Genomic DNA, 19,138 nt, shown 5'->3' on the forward strand with positions numbered 1-19,138 from the left:
ATTCAGTAGACTCCATAAAATATCAGTAGATTTTGGAAAAAGTAGTAGTATTAGTAAAGCATTAGATATAATTTAAGTCTATTAAGAATAACAATAACTAATAATATTCATTTATTATAAACAATGATGATGTTAGTGGGTAATATAACTGGGTAGAGTTACAATGCTTTTTTTTGTCAATTTAGAAGTGTCACACACAATGACAAAAAAGGGCGTGCGTAAATCATGTCAAGTTTATTATTAAAATAATCATCAGTTTACTTAAAATTATGGAAAAAACACAAATATCAGTAGATTTCAAGAAATTCGAAAAAAAATCAAAAATTCAGTATATTGGCCAAAAATATCAGTAGACATGGCAACACTGGTCAACCAGCGGTGTTGCCAACTATTGCCAACAAGTGTTGCCATATTTTGAAAGTGGAATTATAGTACAAAGCCTCCAAAATTATAGTATTTGGGGATAAAATATATTACGCGTTGTCATCTGTTGAAAATGTATAGGTTTTTTTGTTTCTCAGAAAAAAAATTACGGAGAATTTAGTAGAATGTGTAAATATTTCACCGCGGGCCGCAGGTTCCCAATTTTCCATAGTCGGATAGTACGGATAGTATCATAGTACGATATTCAAAATTATAGTATTTTGGGCGTACTATACCAATTTTATATCGTACATAGTACGCGGACCAAAATTATAGTACAAATACTATATTTATAGTACGGTTGGCAACACTGTTGCCAACTGCCGTATGCAACACTTCCAAACGGGGTAGGTAAATAAAGAAGCTCGATGAAATTAATAACATGTTACACCTAACAATATAGATTAAAGAACCATTTATTGTATTGAAATAAAAAGATATATCGCAAAACTGATTCTAAATCTTAAATCTTTGACATATTTTACCATGTTTTTCTTAGCTCGTATTCTTGTTTGTCTGGTGGTTGTTTGTCCAGTACAAATCTTGCAATCGATTTTTAACTAACTTCATTTGAAACTTTTAGAATATATCAGAACACGATGCCAATGCATTCTTTTAATACTTTTAGCCATCTTTAAGTAGAATTGAATTCATTTTCAGTTAATTCTGTTTTGTACGAAAAGTTATTTCGGAAGAAATCCGTAATCCAATCCACTATTATTGGTTGCTAAGGGGGTGGTCTTAGCAACTAAATTATTGACATATACGTGCGTTACTATGGAAATCAAAGTGACATTTCAGTATTCTATATTTGTTTGTTTGTTGCAAAATAGCAAAAAATGATTTCTTGACAATTGTCTTATTTGTTGTATATTGAAAAAAATATCTGGATGTAGATAATTCGGTCGACGCAAAAATATTTTATTTTAAATTTATTATATCATTGTACTTAGTAGGTATACGAACTAGAAGAAAAATATTGAATTCTAAGAAAATATGTTGGAATGTCCATTTCAAAATAAGTCAGTATGACAGTCATAGTTTTATCCTATGATTTAAGCAGCCTTCGCATAACAGATGACTTTTTCATTAAAATGACTTTATAACGAGTCCGAAGAATAGAACTAGAAAAAAATATATATTTATACACACAGTGGTGACCACCTATGTACCAAAGACTACAACAAATAACCGCGAAAGTCTCAAGCGATTGGAAAGGAATAGGTGTCTACTACGTACTTGTCAGAACAAATTGTGAAATTCAATTATTATCCGTGAAACCCGGTTTCACATTGAAAATCGTCCGACTGTGATATGGGCATAAATAAAAAAATGGCCCAATGTTGCAACTCTTTTCCGTGCGCACAGTGACGTCACGCGGCTAGCCGGAACGAATGAAAAAGAAGCTTTTGCACATGCGCCGATGCGACATTTTGCTATTATACCTGCGCCCCATGTCGAATGAAATTTGCTACACGCGACAAGCAAAAGTTTTTTTATAAAAATTAAATTATATAATATAATATTATGTGTTTTGTGAATGATAACAGAATCGCATCGAAAAAATCGACGTACTACAGTCGAGACTCTACGTGAGTTTCTACGTGAAACCGGGCAAGACAGCTGACCTTCACGGCGAATGTTTTTATAATCTCGTATTCTTGTTTACAAATCTTGCAATCGATTTTTAACTAACTTCCCGACTAGCTAGATATTTGAAACTTTTAGAATATATCAGAACACGATGCCAATGCATTATTTTAATACTTTTAGCCATCTTTAAGGAGAATTGAATTCATTTTCAGTTAATTCTGTTTTGTATGGAAAGTTATTTCAGTAAAATCCGTAAAAAGTAAAAGACTATTATTATCAGTAAAAATTAAAAGACTATTATTGGTTGCTAAGGGGATGGTCCTAGCAACTAAATTATTAATATATACGTGCGTTCCTATGGAAATCAAAATGAAATCTCAAAATGACAGTTTTCATCAGTATTCTATATTTGTTTGTTTGTTTTTTATTTACGACATTTACGTCATATCAAGTACAAGTTTGAGCATATTGAGTATAATAATTCAACAGAAAATTTAAAAACGTTGTATATAAAAAGTTCTTTTTATTTTGTAATTATGTATTATATTAAAAAAACGCTTACGTACAATATTTATAATCTTATAAAAATATTTGATTGATTAAAAAAATATTAAGTAGTAGAAACACAGAAATTTCGTTACGCATGGCAACACTTACCACCGACCGTAAATCGGAGGAAAACCCAAAGAAAGCACGACCAAGTCATAAACCATTTACACAAAAAATGATCGACGAACTAAGACAATATAGTTTAATAATTAATATGGTGATTGAACATACGTTTATATGTAAACGGCACCAACGAGTTACTTGTTATAAATATACCATATAAGCTCGAAGTTCGATAGTTTTGACAGAAATTATGACGTAGTTAGAGCGATGCTAAATGAGAGAAAACCATGCAACAAGCTCAATATAAAGTAAATTCATTGTATATATTATTATATTGTAAGTGAATATAGTCGGAAATAATAACGGTAACAATAATTCAATATATCCTGTGTAATTCGTGCGCAGGAGAATAAATCGCAATCTGCGCAATTTCAAGGTTCAGTTGTTCCACTATAGTACGTTGGGAATACCCTCGCGATAAAAAGCCTAAAATAATAGACAAACGGTTAAATCTTGTAGTAAGTATATACATAATATAGAAACATAAGACATTAATTAGCCGGTCATGAAACTTTTCAGTAAACGGTTATCTTCGTTCAAAATTAATTTATAGCTCGCCTTTCGCGAAATATGAATTTCGAGCTTTCTTGAAAAATATAAGCTTCTCGGTCGTTTCACACACGGATATCCTTGGAAAAAATAAGTGGCGTAAAGCTTATGAAATATACGCTAAACAATAAAATAACCCTTGTCTATTACTATCGAAGTTCCTGCCTATTAAGATAAATTGATTAGGTACTTATACGTAATTCAAATAGTAATGAGTACCTACTATTACACATAATTTAATAACTAATAAATAACAGACGGGATCGGTTTTATCCAGTTTGTTATGAATGAGTGTTATGATGACTTATGACATTCTCAATTTAAACAAAATATGCCTACACTCTTACAGGTGTTTATACTAATTCCAATATCTTCAAAACAATTAATACTATCGACCGATTTTAAATTATAATTGATTTATGTTTTGTACTATTCCAATTGATTCGGTTTTTGCGACCCGGGTTTCGCTTTTCGACATCTTCAGACTTGTTCGCTTAGCGAAAATTTACTGTATTCGGTGCCAGTGTGCATTTACCATTGGCGAGTGCGCTTACTGCCCAAAGATGTCGAAAAGCGAAACCAGTTTCGCAAAAAACAGCTCAAATGGAATATTACAAAACCGAAATCAATTAGAATTCCAATATCTTCAATGATTACCTTAATAATAAAATATTTTACCTAGTATAAATAATAACTGTAAGAATATACTATTTTTAATCAATTGAGAATATGCCAATTCAAGATCAAAATTATTCTAATTGAGAAAGCATGGACTAGTTTTATTTTACTTAAATGCTGTTTTTATAGAAGACATATAGAACGCACCTTTTCAACAAAAATAGAACACTACAAATTTGACTAGCTCGTATTGTTTTTATATTACATATAACCGATTATTACGACAACTTTACCAAGGGAGGTTTAGGTAACAGGCCTCAAACTTTTGTAGTAAAATGTTTACTGATAGATTAAAAATACGTAACAGTAAATTATTATCTTAAAAAAAACAATGGAACCTAAATATAGAGCTGTACAACAGTGTACAAATCTCCGTATAAGTAACATTATGCTAATTTCTTGTGATGACAGTGTCATTATATTAAATTGAGCATTATTTGCATACCATCAAGATAAGCGTTATGTTTGAGCAAACTCCACCGCTCTACCCGTGTGAACATTGTGGACACATTGTGTTTAGAAGCGTGTATTCGAAAACTGATGATAATAGAATTTGGAAGAAAAAATATATCGATGATATTTTTTCTACTAGATTATATTATTATTGTGGCCATTGTGGGCTATGTTACGTCCCGCATATTATGTATAGCAGTTTGCTATATTATAATTTAGAAAAGCTTTTATTCGTTTGCGAAATAACACGTACATTTGATTATGTCTGTCGATGGTTATGTATAGTGTATACGCATAGCAAAATGTATTCAGAGTGTAAATATTAGACGTGGAAACTTGGAAACGAAAAGAATTCACAACACCGGGTGACGCTGTGCTAGAGGTTTGCACCGAACATTTTTTTAAATACGGTCCGGTCTGCCCGGCCCGATCCGGATATAATATGTATATAATTTATTCAATGTCAAGTTATAGGAGGAAAGTTGGTACTTGTACAGTTTTAGACAAAATTTTGCGAGGTCCTCAATTTGTGATTTGGCCAATCCAAACTTTTGCAATATTGACAGCATTTGATGGTCGGTTTCATATAATATAGGTACTATTGCGATTAACTTTTTCGGTTTACAGTAGGTACGGAGGAATTACAGTTTCAATAGCTTCTAAAGAAAAATATCTGTTCATTTATCACAAATAAAATTGACTAACGACCACATATTATAATAGAAATGGTAATAAGCGTAATCAGCTGGTCAGGACATCTTTGGTTGACACGAAATCTTCTCATGAAACCGAATGAATCTCATTGTTGAATATTGCACGTTTGTCTCGAAGGGCGATACAATATTTGTAATAAAACAAGATACGACAGTCATTAGACAGGAGTTATTTTCGACGATATCACTCAACAGCTTAAAATCCTGTGATATCATATCGTCGTTGTTTTGTAAAAAGGGCGAATCAACCATTTTGGCGAAATCAAGTTTTTAATGAAAATACCCCACTAGCTTTGTTGTGTAAAAACGGCGAATTTTTATCTCCACAGGAAAGTACTTAAAAACGATAATAGACTAAAATTAAATTAATTAAAATTACGAATAAAAAGCGAATGTGACATATTAGGCCATTTAAAATATTATATAATAATACCTATTATAATGACAGTATTCTTTCTAAGCTTTATTATAAACTTGTTGGATATTTATAATCATCTACAGGTAAAAAACAAATAAATGTCAAAAGTTAAAAACCCTCCTCCTGTAAAGTAGCATTTTGGTTGATTCGCCCTTTTTACAAAACACCGACGATATTATGACTCTATATCTGCATATATAAATATGACACACTGATGACTAAATGACCATAACTGCACAATTTAAAATGATCGTTTTTTGCACCATACTATTAATAATTTCATTTTGATATCCATGTAACTAGGCTTCTAAATCATTTGCATCTGGGCAAAAACAGCTTTGTCCATTGAATTATTAGTATTGCAATAAAAGATTACTAAATAGGTATATGTAATATTTACAATACACATTTCAAGTTAAAATGGCGATACACAAATATATATCCATATATGTTATGTTGTACACCAATTTGGAATAATTATACTTTAGGATACTTTGGAAAACCGCCCTGCTTATACACAGTTCGTGTATGAACCTTAATCTTTGATAACCGGCCCGCGGGTCAGACACAGTTATATAAATACACTACAAACTTGTATTATAACGTGCGTAAGGAAATGATTCCATAACACGACTTAATTTAGAAACATTTATGTGGATCCGTATCCTACCTGGCCCGCGGGGCAATACAGGACCCGCGCAGGACTCTATCCACTCCATACTAACCGAAAGTGTGTGAGGTGACGTGAAAAATTCGTGAGCAGTCACTTGGTTAAAGTAAGCGTTGATAACAGAGAGTAAAAGGTAGTGCGAACGAAAAGGGTAGACGAGGGTTCCATTCCTGCGGTGGCCCTATTGATTTTTCCCGCCCCCTGCAGGGATAAGCCCCGAAAACAATCAAACACCATAATAAGACAAGTTTAAAGTGCCCCGGGCGGAAAAGAATAGGAAAACTTTACGGGGTATGCTTTCCCGGCGAAGGTAATAAAAATTCCCCTAATCTAGGAACGGTGTTTTTCACGACACGACAACGTAAATGTACAATAATGCATATTAAGTAGAAAGATAATCATCACAAATGATCTTGAATTATTTGTACTGTTATTGCAGCGGCCAATCAGTGATTATTATCTCAGAATGATTGCTTAGAAAAGTTTTATATAGAAAAAAAAGAAAATTACAAACAATACCGAAACCAAAAAGTTTTGTAGTTTTCACAAATTAATCGTTGAATTAACTAATTCTACAATACAAAACATTTTTAAGTAATCAGAATAAAACAAGGGAAATACGATCAGCGTTGCGAACGATACATTTTCTTGCCTATCTAGCTTATCTAGCATATGGCTCGAGAGCTTATATTATGTATCTTTTCCCATAAACACGTTGATTTTTGTTTTGTAAACAAATTCACCGGGCATGCATTTTCACAACAATGTAACAGGTTTTTCGTCGGTTCTCATAAAAAAGCTGCCGACCTCGATTTTTAGAAATATGTAGTAAAAAATGGCTTTAATCCCCAGAAGACCCAAAAAAAAGTTCGAACATATTTCATATGGTTGGAATTTATTGGTTTCGCTGTCAATTTATTCCCTACCATAGAACACAGAGGATTCCATCCTTTTCCCAAAGAAAAATGACAGTACCAAAGTAGTTTTGTTTTCTGAAGTACGTGCCATGCATGATTAATGCTAATCTATGGTCCAATGTGTACCATCATCATAGATAATAAATTAAATGAAGTTGGTAATACAACATCCACATCTGATGCGACATCAGACACCGTCCTTGAAATTCGACACTGCGTAAACAAAACAATCACATTGCAAAATTCGCGTAAACCGATCACAATTATTATATTTTGCTTTACGAGATATCGTTTAAAACGCCCACAAGTAGTGTAAACTCCGCGAAAAGCAAAGTAACAAACTACCTATCAACTACATAGATAAAACCTACCCCTCGGAGAGCTTGACACTTTTATCTGATAGTTTTATCCGACACTTGATCTACACCTTGAATCCAACAACCTAATCTGTTAAGATTCACTTTCACTTTATAAATATTTTGTGCTTCAGTTTCTCAGAATAATACTATTATTATTATTATTATTACCTGAAGGTGGTTGATTTTCTTTTCATTGATTAGTTCTTTGACATCAAACATCTTTAGCAGAGGTTGTTCATGAAAATTTAATTAATTTACAGATGTCATTGATGGGTTAGGGATGTCAACACAATATAATTAAGGTTCAATGGTATGACAAAAACAAGCCGGCGGTTCAAATGTCAAGAAACCAAAGACAATATTATTATTTGTCCGTATTCCGCCCATACCCAAAATGTCGAACATGCACATATGCGATTTCTTATAGTACTTATAAATTAAGCAAGGTTGATGTGATTATTTTTACGGTTGCTATCATATGCTGTACTTACATAAGCAATATTGCACCACTTTCTCTCACTTAGCGCCCCTCCGACAATGACTAGTTTGCTGTCAAAACTATCGGACCCCACACTAATGTGGTACCTATGTTTATAACCGCATTAAAGGCCGTGGATAACGGATTCGAATCTTACGGCTGCTATTTTACCAAAGTTTCGTCCCAGGGGCCTTATGTTAGAACTTGCGAGTTGTTGTCGCCCGGTCGACATGACGTCATATGACATCATTGTGACGTACTACAGGAGTGATAATAGCATTCGAGAAAATAACGCTAGTCAAATACTGGCGTTATTCATTGTCCCCATACATAAATAGGTGTTTCAGCATAATAATATCTATGGTGAGCAGTGTGTGTTGGGCGGCTTGCCTCGAGCGTGTATTGGCTTACGTCACAATTACGTCATGTCGTCGGGTGATTTTATATCACCAGTTATAACATAGGCCTGCAGAGCTAGGACTATATCCGTTACACATAAAAGAGTATTTTAAAGTAACGTTCACATCTAATTAATATGGTCACATTTTGAGTAGTCGGTAATGCTAATTTAATTAACATATTGTCAAACAAGAATTATACAAGTTCGGCTGTAAGGCAAGTTGCAAAAACAGTTGTTTTATATTTTTATCATCAATACAGAAGAGAATCTATAGAAGAGGTACCTAACCCTACTTGTGTAATAGACGAAAATCCTTTATTATTTTTATCTGGATATTAAAATTGGCATGCTTAATCGTCAGTGGCATCATTTGCTATAAAAAGTAGCCTCTTACTCAGGTTAATATACTTAACAATCTAACTGTTAAATTACGACAAAAAAAACTCACCTCTACTGGCCGCCAGGTAGGTAGGTAGGTATCGCAGCTGCCAGTGGCAGACATTTTCAAATAGTGGCTAGACGGCGGTGATGCCATATATTTTCCCCACAATTATAGTATATTTTACGAAAAGAGTAAAACATTATTAGTTATTACGGCTATTTTGAGTACTAAATGCTTTAAAATTATAGTAGCCTAGTAGGTAGGTACATATTACATATTATATCATAACTGATAATTCTTGGTGGTACCTAAAACATTGTATTAATTAAAATAAAACACAATATGTAGTACTAATTCCACACAGTTTAATATTAATCAGGTCGCTCCAACTACATCATATTTTCTGTCAAAACTATCAAACTTGACTTGTATGAGTAGGAGTGTAGGTATGTTTATAGTATTACATAATATTGTTTTTTCTTTTAATTAATATATTATTATGTAGGTACATTGTACTGTCGGCAACACTGCTACACAGTATTATTAATAAAGGACTATTATTAGATTTTATATTTTATTCGAAAGTGAAAGGCAGATGCAGATGATTAGAAAACAATATACATACAGTATAACCCCTATTTTACGTTTTTTAAGAGACTGAAAAAAAAACCTAATTGGAGGGAAAATGTATTGAAGGGGGTATTGAAAAAAAGAACATTTAAATTTTATGTTTCTAAAAAAATAACGTTTTATTAAAAAACAACATTCAATTAAAATTTTTATTCAAAAATCGTTCGAATGTCACGACCCAATCATTGTCAAGCGCGCGTAACTCGCATATTTTGAATATTTCCGACTTAAATCGCGGGAAAGAAAAACGTAAATGGGCACGTAAAAACGAAGTTATACTGTACTTATTAATAATTATTGTATTGTTTTTAATACTTTAATCGGCGTTAATATCGCCATAACATTGTTGTCCGATTCCGGTTCCGATAACGTGTTAACAGCTGTCCGCAAATAATATTGTTACTCTACCTACATTGTAATAACATAATAAGTTACGCAAAACAAAAACTAAACGAAGATACCATAGAGCTATGGAACCACAGATACACAACATCCGCCACAGGATCAATAACGCAGAAATTTATTCCAAACATAAACTGTGCCATCACTCTTGCCAGGAACTTAAAAATATCACACGAACTCACACAGATACTAACAGGCCACGGATCGGTGCGAGCTTATCTAAAAAGATTTAAATTGAGGGATGACGACTGTTGTCCATGTGACGGCAACACATCTCAAACTGTGTGGCATGTCATCAACGACTGCCCTATACTAGAAAGGGAGCGATGGACTCTCAGGACTCGATGTAGACAACATAATCACGAAATTGACCTCCAAAAGCCTCACGAAGCACTAAGCAATAGAACAACACAAGAACACTACACAAAATATTTAATCCTGGCCATAAAGAAAATTAAAGATATAAATGGAGGCACCTAATTAGCCCCACATCAATGCAACTAACCCACCCAACCACCTTGTACGAAAAAGCAAGGGTATGGTTATTATTAAAAAAAAAAAAAAAAAAAAAAATAACATAATAAGAAAGAGTAGATACGTAAAGACTATGAGAGATATTAAAAAATGTCTATGTAACTTTAATATTTAAAAACATGTACAAAGAAGTTTTTTGGCATTATCTGTAGGACTTGTATTTCTTTGAAAGAGCGTCTACTATATCAAATATTACATAAATAATTGACTAGTTGGGAGGGTATAAATAATATCATCCGCGGAAACCACTCGAACACCAGCCAGACGCGCGAGCCACGCGACTGAGGCACGTAGGTTCTTTGGACCTGACAGTTCGGTTTACCTTCAAGTTGACAGATAATTAATTCTCCGCGTCTATACATTCACACATTTAATTTAAATGATGTAAGAATATAGCAGAATCGTCATCCGAACCTGGGCCGATCCACTGCTGGATGAAGACCTCCCCATAGCTCGGCCCACTCGTTTTGGTCCCCAGTTAGTTGCTGCCACGTAGGTGCACTAACTTTATGAGTTTGTATACCTATTGAGCGTGTTTGTGGTCGTTAAATGCAGCTTAGGCACCTACCACTGTATGACTACATTTGTCCAGCGCTGAACGACAACTTCATTTTCTTAGCGACCTCCATCACATTGCGTACTCTTGTCTGCCTCCTTACACATTTATTTCTTTTGTGGTTTTTCGCGTTATGCCTAACATGCACCTTTCCATGCCACTCGTAAATTTAGTAGTCATAGTAAAATACACGCTGTAAATGTAAAGCTGTGCAACGATGGGGGACATACGTGTACGTCTGATTAAAACTACATGGGTCTGCGATTCATGGCGTCAGCAATTTTTCATGATACATAACTTGATGACATGTTTATTAAAGAATAGTAAATATTATAAAACAGACTCGCGTGTTAAAATGCTATTGGGGAATATTGTTCATATTTCCAATTGACTCAAAACGGATCATTACCTCAAATTGAATAAGTCTCCGAGTCACTACTGAGTAGGGAATCCAATCCCGAGCCAAAATTCTGATCCCGGGATTTCGGGATTACAATTTGACAATCCCGGGATCCCGGGACTGGTCCCGGGATTGGGATTTTTTTCCATTGTTAATATAAAATTTTTATATTTACAAATAACATTGATAATTTATACTATTTAAGACATTTATTGTTAATATTGTATACGTTAAATCTTGGAAATATACAAGTTTAATGGAGTAAATAATATTGTAATATAAATAATAATGTGAATTTAATATGAGATTGCTATTTCTGATAGTAAAGACATAATGAATAGATCAGCGAGATTTAAAATAGTAAAGCAAATAATCATGGCGTACTTATGGCCTTTCCGCTTCATACATCTAATTAGTCAGCCAAATATGAAACTGCCGTAAAACGTATGATATCATGGTGGAATTACTTTGTTAAAAGTGCGAAGCATTATTTTTTTTACCAATCTTTCTCATTTTTAATAATATATGTGAAAAAATAAAATGAATCGGCAACCTACACATCAAACTTCATTCAAACTCAGTTTATTTCTAATGTAGTTATTTTGTATTAAAAGTATTTTTTCTGTTATATTTTCCATAAAAATTGATAAAAAAATCAATCCCGAAATCCCGGGATTATGTTTATCAATCCCGGGATTCATAGGTATCGAAAATAGCTCGGGATCCCGGGATTGGATTCCCTACTACTGAGTGACTCGATTCCCATGGCTAGACTTTCAACTCGATATCTTAATTAATATGCCTTCATACGTAATTCCATAAAATCGACATTCCTTTGTTACAAACATTTAATAGTTATTAATAAATTGTTAAACCTTCTACTGTGTGTCCTGTGTACGCCACTACAGAGATGTGTATCGTGCACGGGATCTAATCAAAAACAGGTTTTCGCGATCTATCATTATTACTACATTACTTCCAGTTTGATCGATTTGTACAACTTGGTAATAACAAGATACGGAGTGCATTCGCACAACATACACAGTTATCTTACACTATTATATCATCAGATTAGCAATGCGCGTTACGGATTTTCATGTATTTTGTTTGTAAGCAAACAAACGTGTTATTTATCGACATAATTAAGATTAATCGAACGTATAATACATTTTAATCAAAGTACTGTAATCTATACGCATGTTCAAATTTTAAAAGATTCAAAGCCTATATAATATACTAATTATTCAGTAGGAATAATTATACAGGAAAGAATCATCCCACACTTTGTCACAAAACGAGTTAATTATACAAAAAGATAAAAGTTTAAAATTTTGTAGTTAATACTTGTGATTCTTTTAAAAGGCTCCACTATTAAATCTCTTCAACGATGTCTTTATGACGGTAGGCCCGTAACGTCATTTAATTCACGGATCACTGATGTTACCACCGATAAAAAGATCTCTCTTAACGAACATCATGATCTCAGTTGGATTTTTTCTCTGGCGCTACATACAACCCGAAATGAATGTGGACGCGTCGAGCAGACTCCTCCACTCTGCCCGGTTATCCGTTCTTTTTTTCCGTCTGGTGAAAGGAAACTAGATTTAGCGCATCCGTGCCGAACTCATAAACTTAAAACAAATGTTGTAAGATAAGATACGAGAAATATAGAGTCCTTAGTAAGCACTCGATTCCCAGGACGCCCATGATCGAGTTGCGGACACCGTGCATAAAGATGTAGCAAGGTTAATACTACTAACGCCAAGCTTGGAAAGGAATAGCCGATAATGAATATGCACGGAGGACATTTTTGTGCAGTCGGCCATAGTCGTGGCTTGTCTTCAGCGCTAGATAACTCTGAATAAGTATGTATGTCCTAAATATCAATTTCAATAAACTAACAAAAAAAAAAACACAATTATTATGAAATAGTTTATTTTTATGGGACGATTCCTTTCGGTTTAAATTCATGCAATAATATGTAATGTGTTTCTATTGAAAATTTCAAACACTGGCACTGACCGGATCTAAGCATTTAGTAACCGTTCCAGTAAGTAATTGGATGTTTGTTCAACTAAATTGCATGATACTGTATATAGTGTATACTACAGATAGTGTTTATAAATAAATGAGATATCATTGTTAAAGCATTGTATAATGAATATGCTTTCCCTATTCAGACTGGGAAATTTAGCCAGAACAGAATACTACCTACAGGGACAATTACTAAATACGACTTATCACTGGACTAGGGATTACAATCCCGGGATCCCGAGCTATTTTCGATACCTATGAATCCCGGGATTGATAAACATAATCCCGGGATTTCGGGATTGATTTTTTTATCAATTTTTATGGAAAATAAAATAAAAGCGAAAATATAACAGAAAAAATACTTTTAATAAAAAATAACTACATTAGAAATAAACTGAGTTTGAATGAAGTTTGATTTAGTTGCCGATTCATTTTATTTTTTCACGTAAATTATTAAAAATGGAAAGATTGGAAAAAAACAATGCTTCGCACTTTTAACAAAGTAATTCCACCATGATATATGTATCATACGTTTTACGGCAGTTTCAAATTTGTCTGACTAATTAGATTTATGAAGCGGAAAAGTCATAAGTACGCCATGTTTATTTGCTTTAATATTTTAAATCTCGCTAATCCATTCATCAAGTCTATACTATCAGAAACAGCAATCTCTAAATTCACATTATTATTTAAATTACAATATTATTTACTCCGTTAAACTTGTGTATTTCCAAGATTCAACGTATAAAATTTTAACAATAAATGTCTTAAATTGTATAAATTATAGGTACTAGATTTATTTTTGACCGATTTTATCAATGTTATTTGTAAATATAAAAAAATTATATTAACAATGGAAAAAATGCCAATCCCGGGACCAGTCCCGGGATCCCGGGATTGTCAAATTGTAATCCCGAAATCCCGGGATCAGAATTTTGGCTAGGGATTGGATTCCCTACACTGGACACAGCATCTGAAAAATAAAAGCGCTTACGGAAACGCCACTGCTCATACACATCTGGCTCTTTTCATACATTTTTTAAAATCTCGGGAAAGCTTATGCATCACCCAGGTTTTTTTTGTCTGTGGGATACACTATCCCAGGTTTGCCTGGATTAAGAAATTCTTACATTTTCACTCTGCTGGGCGGGACTCGAACCCACATCCATCGGATTCCGGCCAATGCACTTAACCAATTCAGACATCTTCATCTTACTTAATTGCGACGAAATTAACTAGTACTCTCCAATAAGAAGATTTAGGCAAAAGCCGGAAGGCGCTGTTGTCGACTAAATGGGAGGAGCTTGTTAGTTTATAATAGAATTGCGGTTAAAAAATGGGAGGAGCTTGTTAGTTCACAGTTTTAACACGTAGCCAAGAATATGTTGTTCGAGTATAGTCACAACTGAGGGCTTTTAAAAATCCGTTAGTATTAGCCAACGACAATCAAGGTATCAATAATAAGTAGGTAGTTATTACTAATTACCTGTCATTGGTCCTCGTGGCATGTTGTAGTGTTAAAAATAATATATATAGTACAAATATAATTATTTTATTGTTATTATTATTATTATTGCATCGATTCCTAGCCAACGCCATGATCTCTTCAAATTTTAGTAAGTAGGTACCTACTTGGGACTAGTTAAAAATTATAACAAACTTCATTTTCTTCAACGAACAATTCGCAAGATTTAAGAATGTAACATTCTTTATTGAACATACATACACGTTCAAATACATTATGATGCACGTCCCTTACTGTCATATGCTGTCACGGCGACATATTTAGTCTATGGTTTCGTCATTCCGCAGAATATTTTGTATGATCATCATCTCTATAAATTCAATGATGGAGAGTGCCAACTCTATTGTATTAGTATTTCCAAAGTTTCTACGTGTGCGTACGTTGAAATTACTTGCGATATTGTATCCATAGATAATATTCTGAACAGAATCCAACATGCAGACCATAGATAATAATTTAATAGAAAATCCATAGAGAAAACCATTAAAGCAACGAACACGCGATTTTGACATGAAAATGTGTAGGCATGTAGGAAATGATAAAAAAAGTTCATTGTGTCATGCAGGTGTCAATGCAGTACGGGACGCGTGAGGTGACCTCATTGTTGTTCTGGTGATTTCGGCAGACTTTGCTAACTGACATTGTTCGTTTAGTTAGACTTAAGTTTAAACTAAAGGTTCAGAATGTGCTACTGGATGGGAGCATCAGTCTGATAACACTTTAAATATCAAGAAAAACGAGATTACACACTTTTCCCCCAGTAGCGGCAGCTTACTGTGACAGCACATAGCGTAATCAAATTAAACTATACAATTTAAATTCTTACACGTATTTTATTATATTCTATTTCAAATGACATCAGTATGAAGGTATTATGCCGATTGAATGGATGTCATAGTGTCTTAAAAGAAAAGTGTATGAGAACAATTGAGTTCTTAATTATAATATGATTAATGTGTGTAGATAAATAAGAAAAGTACAATAAAGTAGATTGGTTCACTCATTTAGCTGTCGTGGTTCAGTTCACATAAGGTCGCGCGATTACCACGTCCACTGCAATGCAAACGAGATTTCATTCTTCGAAAAAATAATTATAAAAGAAACAGTAGACGTCTCTAACCGGCCATTGTTTGCCAAAAAGCTGGTAAAATCGCAGAGGGTGAGAGATATTTGCCAAATAGCCAGTTACCCCGAAGATAAAAAAAACGATGGCCGAGCGTTGAACTGAGAAAAGGCGACCGACCGCGCGTTTTAGATTGATATCACGATTTAAAACAAAAAATAAAATAAACAATTCATTTTACGAATTTTTCCAATGTTTGCTCTTTGACAGAATATTCGAAATAGTAGAGAAAAAAAGGGAAAATATTTAAATAGAAATTCGTGGATAGAATATTTAAGTAAAATATATGACATTTTTAAATTACACTCATCGTGTGTACATAATATATGCCCAACCACAATAAACTGATTAGATTTAGTAAATAGAATCAGTAAATCGTATACACTGTACAGCAGTGGCGAGGGATGGAGGTAGGCTGTTAATATTAGACACAAAACAGTGCACACTAAACATTCGTCAGTAATATTTATTTGTTTTCATTAAACTGAGAATACAATTTGCAAACGGTGCTGGTTAGTTTTTAAAATTCAATTAAACCCTGCCTAAACCAAACCATAATAGTTTAGGTACCTACGCAATGGGCGATCCGATAAAAATAGTGCACACCAATCATAATTGTTTGTTATCGTTGATTAGAGAATACATATTACAGAATATGTTGTTAGGTACCTAGTTTTTTTTAATTCACTAAGCTCTGTCAACCAAACCATAATCGAGAAAAAATATTCTACCATCTATAAAAAATCTAAAATTATAATGTTTAAAGGAATTATTTTAGATATGTTATAGATAAACGGATATTTTTTTACTATTATCAACTATGGCTTGGGTAGGCAGGGCTGAATTGAATTTTAAAAACTAATAAACACTATCTACACATTGTGGTCTTAGTTGGAAACAAGAAAGTTAAGTGTGCAGTATTTATGTCGGATCTTGGCAGCCTACCTCCACCCTACGCCACTGTATACATACAGACACTATAACAGTATGACGTTAAGTATACGATGTATATTATGGTAACCACCCATCACGTCTCGACAGACTTTAGGGCTCAGACACACAGCGTTGCAGTTGCAGTGCGTCGACGAAGGTCTTACTTGATTCCGAATGTATCATATTTGAATCTCAAATTGGATTTTTTTATCCAACTGGAGATTCTATAGGATGCATATGGAATCAAGTCAGACCTACGTAGACGCGCTGCAACTGCAGTGATTTATCTGAACCCTTAGGGCGTATACCTTGGCTTAACGAACAAGAAGCACCGGGCGTGCACTAAAAAAAATGTTAGTGGGGGGGGGGGAGTCGATTTGTAAAAAAAATACACAATAATTAATTCTTGACACATCTACATTTACCCCGCCTAACCGGGAACGCCGGCACTTTACTGGGTACAATCCCCGGATCCGAACTCCCCCCCTTTGTGTACGCACCTGAGAAGCTCCCTTCAACGTTCGGCTAAGGCCCACATTTTAAACATATTATAATAAAGAGCACCTACATGATTTCTAGTTTAAATATGAACTCATATTGTTACTTCGGCGCAGTCTATATTATAATATATTCTTTCCCGCAAAATGATGTAAATGCTCGCTCACCAATAAGTGCAGTTAAATAAATAGCCGACCGGCCCAATTGAAGATCGGACAGAATTGAGCGGCTTGATCATTTCAACCGAATATAGGGATACTAAGAGAATATGATTGGTATCCTGCGATTTTTCTCGTAAACCTGTGTAGGACTATATTAGCCAAGCTGCCAAAGCTTGTCGGGGAAATCACCTTGGCCAATGAAGAACTGCGAAGTGCAATTAAGTACGAAGAAAGTTTTCATATCTCCATGCTCCGCTAAATATATAACCAATAAAATTGTAATATACATAATGTAATATATATAATACGAAATTGTACGCCTCCTGCTAGGCGGTAAACTAATAATTATTTTTAATCATGAATGCAATTATTCTGTCACAGACTGGGTAAAATTTTAACATATTTGATTTATAAGATAAAATCTCAAGACTAGAAAGACGAAAGATGAGACCGAAACAACGTTGCTGAATGCACTATTCGAGTAACCAAAAGATAGATAATATCTAGTAGTTAACGATTTTATGGTTACAAAAATATTTATTGATAATTACATCATTAAAGCCACTAGTCGCGAAATTATTATCCGTATCCAACGTCGACGCAAACGTTTAACTGTCAAACGCACGATATCATAATATAGTTTAATAAATTTTGTTTTTGCGTCTACCAAATTCAAAGTCATGCTGTTTTTATTAATGATTTAAAATTTAAATATTCATCATAATTTAAGTCATGTTTTTGTCATTTTACTCGTGTAATAATGATAAATTTAGTGAAAACAAATATACAAAGCTGACGTCCTGCGTATGTGCTAGACGTAGCGCGTACAACAAATATTTAAAATATCAATCGTTTAAGAGTAACAATTTCTAAGTTAACAAAAAAATCGGATTAGTTATGTGTGCTAAATAAATACAAAAATATTGTTACAATATATTTCGACGCAAACATGTGATGACTTGGCGCGGCTTTAAAAGAAAGCCCCTGACAATCAGATAATTAAACACAAATTCGCATAATATTTCAAACGAATTATGCTCTATTTCATAAAGTTACATAATAAAGAATCAAACGTATTTTAAATTTTGCTTTATTTAATAGAGCAAACCTCCAAGAAAAATAGTGTCTTGAAACCCAGCGATTTTTTTTTGTGTTTCAGTTATTTTTTTTCTTTTAATAAGTTTATGATATCAGTGTGTACTGTGCAGCAGGTACTAATATTGCTGGCATGCATTTTCTAATGAAAATGAGCATGCAAAAAATATCACCTGGTAAAAGGCAGATAAAAGTTATCTATGAATATGTAAAGTATAATGAGAGAACCCAACAGACCGTGTGGACACATTATCATTTTTACACAATAACCGTTGCGTTACAGTGTTGATACAATATACCAAAACCTTTAATAGAATATCAACAAACATGCAGAAAGCTGTAAAAGTGTTGTATGTATTTATAGATTTATTTAAAATGATTAGTTGGTATTATGTCGATGGCCTTTGTAGTATATACTATAGTATATAGTATTTATAGTAACATCTATCTATCAACAATAAAATAGTCGGTACTAACGATTTCAGACGATAATTAAGTACCCGCCACTCGAAATTATCATATTACAATGTATTAGATATGAT

General features: G+C 33.6%; 1 protein-coding gene across 1 annotated transcript in view; it reads right to left on the reverse strand.

Moving 5' to 3' along the window:
- LOC147063423 (tyrosine-protein kinase Src64B-like) overlaps positions 1 to 19,138 on the reverse strand; it is a 289,724-nt gene that overhangs the window by 89,676 nt on the left and 180,910 nt on the right. The gene's annotated exons all lie outside the window — the stretch shown is intronic.

The sequence above is a fragment of the Rhyacophila brunnea genome, unplaced genomic scaffold (genome assembly GCF_057557595.1).
Source record: "Rhyacophila brunnea isolate RB1 unplaced genomic scaffold, BYU_Rbru_1.0 scaffold_9, whole genome shotgun sequence".
NCBI lineage: Eukaryota > Metazoa > Arthropoda > Insecta > Trichoptera > Rhyacophilidae > Rhyacophila > Rhyacophila brunnea.